Genomic DNA, 4,697 nt, shown 5'->3' on the forward strand with positions numbered 1-4,697 from the left:
CTCTGCTTCCACTCATTCCCCTCCCCATAGGGGACCAATATTACTAGTTCTCAGGTCTCCTTCCAGAGAGATTCCAAGCATATGCAAGCAACTGTGTTTAAAAATCATCCCTCACTCCCATCTCAAATGGTAAAAATCACCCCTCTCTTCTCCTGGCACAAATGCTACTCCACACACTGGTCTACACAGGACTTTTTCACTTCCTGTGTCCTGGAAAGATTCCACACCCACATGTTTTTGAAGTCCTCATTATTTTAAGATTGCTTAATATTCCATTGTATAGATATACCATAATTTATTTAACCAGTCCCCTTCTGATGGACATTTGGGTTATCTCTAGCCTTTTGCTGAGATAATGCTGCAGTAAATATTTGTGTATATGTCATTTTGCACGTGCACATTTATGTGTTGGATAATTTCCTAGAAGCAGAATTGCTAGGTCAAAATTGAAGTATATCAAAAAAATTTTACAGATATTGTTAAATTCCCTTTAACACTGCATGTGGCATTCCCATCAACAATGTACCCCAATGCCTATTTCACCAAACCTTTGCCAGCTACCACTGCCATGGTTTACAGAGGAAAAATCTCACCACCATAGCCACTCCTTGTATAGTAATCAGTTCTTTTGGTCTTTGCCAATCTGAAAAGTGAAAAATGCCACCTCAGTGTGGTTTTAATTTGTATTTTCTTTCCTTCCTTCTTTCTTTCTTTCTTTTTTTCTTTCTTTCTTTCTTTCTTTCTCTTTCTTTCTTCTTTCTTTCTTTTTTTTGTATTGGTTTTGTTTCATTTTCTGGGAACTGTTGGTTCATATGCTTTGCTTGCTTTTCTATTCAACTGTTGTTCTCTTTCTTATTTGATTTACGTGAGATCTTTATATAGGCAACATTACCTCTTGCCTATAATAAGAGTTGCAGGTAATTCGGTAATTCTTGATGATTTTCATTTCGATTTTTTTTTTTTTTTTTTTTTTTGACAGAGTCTCACTCTTGTTGCCTAGGCTGGAGTGCAGTGGCACAATCTCAGCTTACTGCAACCTCCACCTCCCAGGATCAAGCAAATCTCCTCTCTCTGTCTCCTGAGTAGCTGGGACTACAGGCATGCACCACCATAACCGGCTAATTTTTGTATTTTTAGTAGAAACGGGGTTTTACCATGTTGGGCAGCCTGGTCTTGAACTCCTGACCTCAACTGATCCACCTGCCTCAGCCTCCCAAAGTGCTGGGATTACAGGCATGAGACACTGTGCCTGGCCTCATTTTGGCTTTTGACTTTGTTTATGATGATTCTTTTTGTTTGCCATGCAAACATTTTTTATTTTTATATGGTCACATTTATTGTCATTTTATTTTATGGTTTCTGGTTACATTTATAGATTTTAATTTTTTTCTCCTGGCTCCTTTGAGTTCTTTTAGGGTTAAATTTTTACATTTAAATTTTTGATCCACATACAATTGATCTCATTTTAAGGTATGAGATATACATCTGAATTTACTGTTTTTTCTCCCAAATGTCTGTCCAGTTGTGCTGGGACATTTATTGAAAAGTCTATTTTGGCTGGGTGCAGTGGCTCACATGTGTAATCCCAGCACTTTGGAAGCCCAAGGCAAGCAGATGTCTTGACGTCAGGAGTTCAAGACCAGCCTGGCCAACATGGCAAAATCCCGTCTCTACTAAAAATACAAAAATTAGCCCGGCATGGAGGCACGCGCCTGTAATCCCAGCTACTTGGGAGGCTGAGCCATGAGAATTGCTTGAACCCAGGAGGCAGAGGTCGTGGTGAGCCGAGATCATTCCACTGCACTCGAGCCTGGGAGACAGCAAGAAAAGTCTATCTTTCCTAACTGGTTGAAATGCCATCCTCGCTCTACTATAAATTCCGGAGTTTGTCTGTGCCCATCTCAGTACTTCTGTGTCCCCTGCCGTGTGTATCCAAGCACCAGCACCACAGTCCTTTTTTTTTTTTTTTTTTTTTTGACTCCATGCAACTTGACTACAAGTCCCTGGGTCTGCAGACATGGAGATTTGCTGACCCCAAGGTAGGATGAGGAGGTAGGAGAAATAGCAAAAGAGTTGGATATTAAGATCAGAAAGCTTCTGGGCTCTCTCCAAATAACCTCTAGCATCTAAAACAGCTTTGCTCCTATACATTCTCTCAAAATAAAACAAAAAGAGAACAAAGAAGTCAGTTTCCTTATCAAACAGCTATTTGTCGAGCCTGAAAGAGCCCCTCTAGTCTAACCCTGTGCCTGCTGCTGACACTCTCCTGGAGTACCTTCTAAGATTGTTTCAGGAGCTTAAGAAGGCCCTAAGTGTGGCTTTGATTGCCATATTGGAAATGCTTCCCTCACTGGCTCCCTGGGCTCCAAGCCCAGTACTTGACAGTTGCCTGTAAACTGAGCAGGTCTTTATCTCAGACATTACAATGGACCCTAAACAAACACATTAACAACCACTCAGAGACCTAACTAACGCTGGCCAATAAACAAAGCACCAGAAAAGCTTATTCAGAAAAGGTTCCTCCTTCCTGCAGCCCCTGAGGGCAGATCCCGCTTCCTCAGATCCCGCTTCCTCAGCCTGCAGGCTGCTTGCTGCTTTCCAAGGGCTCTCCAGCCCTCCCTGCAGGAATGCAATCATCTGCCCCGTGTGCCCTGCCTCCTCTCACCTTTACCCACAATAACCCAGCATGGTCGCAATGCACTCAGTGCCTACCTATTGCAAATAAAACAAGAAAGTAAATCTCCTTCAAAGGAACAGCTAATAGCTCCAGGCTACCAAAAGGAATGTGTTCCATGGGAGCTAGTGATTACCCTATATACCAAGGTTTTAAATTTAAGGTCTTTGGATGAGCTTCAGAGGTTCCCTGAACCCCTACAATGATTTGCAAAATGTATATGTAGACTTATGAAGGGCATTTTTTCCCTAAGATATGGGGAAGGAGATTCCCTGTATCATCAGAATTCAATATCCAATATTTTTAAAATCTAGATATCTATGGATAAAAGGATATGATGTCTAGAATTTGTTTCAAAACATTTCAGTTGGAGGACAAAGAGTGGGTGAAGTAGGTGCAGTTATGGATTAAACAAGATTGGCCATTAGTTGATAGTTATTAAAGCTAGTGATGAGTGCTTGGGAATTTATATTATTCTGTCATGAAAGAAGTGGAAGGAAGGAAGAAGAAAGGGAGGGAGGAGGGAGGGAGGAAGGAAACCTTTGCTACAGACTACGCTGAAAGAACCAGACCATAGTATACATCTGCTATTCTCATAGTTCTAGCTTTATAGGAACAACTGCCCAGTGGCTTGCCTGATCAGTGTTTGAAAGCCTGGAAAATTTGAGGGTGCAGAGCAATGTTCTTCTCACTCTCACCCCTGCTCTCTATCCTCAGCATCACCCAGAGAGAGGGACCAGAATCCCTGAGGCCATCTTGGTTCATCTGCACCGTCTCTCCTACACTTCTTCACCTCTCCCCTCCCCACTTCATTCCAGGCTGCAATGGGGCAAGGAGGTGGTCATCCAAGGCCCTGGCTCTCCATCCAGACCCCAGGCAGGTAGAGCCCCTATTGCCTGAGCAAGCTCGCGCAGGAGGGGGCTGGGGTTGCACTACTTGGATGTTCTTGGAGTAGAAAATTCACAAATTCCAAGCTCTGCTCCCAAAGCAAACCTCCCCAGCCCAGGTGGCTGCATCCTTCTCCTCCCCTCCACCCAGTTCCCTGGGTCGCCAAATGGAGGCTTTGAAAACCAGCTTGTGTTTGGTTTGTGAAAGCACCAATGTTTGCCATGTTTGCCCAGCAGAGAAGGAGCATATTTTCTCCCTTCCAAATGCAAACTCAAAAGATGCTCCACAGTTTTTCTTCAGACTTTCCACAGGAAACATAAATAAGAAAGAAAAATGACTTTAGGTGCTGAGACCTGAAATGGAATTTCAACCCTGAAGGAACTGCCTGTAACAAGCACTCTCTGTCCTTCAGTGAAGGCTTCGAGAGCCTGGGTGCACGTTCCTTTCCTCTGAGCAGCCTTCACAGACGAGGCAAGGGGAGGAGCTTAACCAGTTCTTAGGCCTGACTCCCAGCTAGGTCTTCAGTCCCACACAATGAATGGCTGGTGATTGGCACAGCAGCTGAGATTCCCTGGCTACAGTGTTCTTTTTTATCTTTCTTAATTGTGTTAGGGTAGAACAAATGAGAGTGCTCCAACCCGAGAGGCCCAGCCACACTGCAAGCCAGATGCACAATCAGAGTGTGAAGTGTGGACACGCCCCCGTGGAACCCGAGGCCACAATTTGCCACCTGCTCTGCCTTTGTCTCCATCTCGGAAGAAGGACATCCCTGATCTGTGGCCTCTGTCCCCACAGATCTCATAATTATCAGACAAACACAACCGGAGAGAGGCTGGAAGGCAGTGCTTCAGCATCACACATATACGCATTGGTGACCCAGAGTTCTGAATAATCTTAATGGACAGATAATTGGAGCACTTCTTGCTCACAGCTTAGAGCCACCAAATGACTGCTTCCAGGTTAGGAGTTTGCAGAATATTTACACACCCATGGAACCCTACAAAAGGCTCCAGACTCAAGAAATACAGGGTTGAAGTCAAGGGTTGAGTGTTTACACTTCAAGGTCACCATTTCTGTCTCCTGACATCTGAGAACTCCTCTTCTTCTTCTTCTTCTTCTTTCTTCTTTCTTCTCC

The 4,697-nt window shown here is 43.8% G+C and overlaps 1 long non-coding RNA gene across 1 annotated transcript in view; it reads right to left on the minus strand.

Moving 5' to 3' along the window:
* Positions 1 to 234: 234 nt before the first annotated feature.
* Positions 235 to 4,697, minus strand: part of LOC111555285 — a 5,772-nt gene continuing 1,309 nt past the window's right edge. The window contains exon 2 of the long non-coding RNA XR_002735483.1: positions 235 to 643. This is a non-coding gene — a long non-coding RNA (uncharacterized LOC111555285). The remainder of the gene's footprint in view (positions 644 to 4,697) is intronic.

The sequence above is a fragment of the Piliocolobus tephrosceles genome, chromosome 10, assembly GCF_002776525.5.
Source record: "Piliocolobus tephrosceles isolate RC106 chromosome 10, ASM277652v3, whole genome shotgun sequence".
Classification (NCBI taxonomy): Eukaryota; Metazoa; Chordata; class Mammalia; order Primates; family Cercopithecidae; genus Piliocolobus; species Piliocolobus tephrosceles.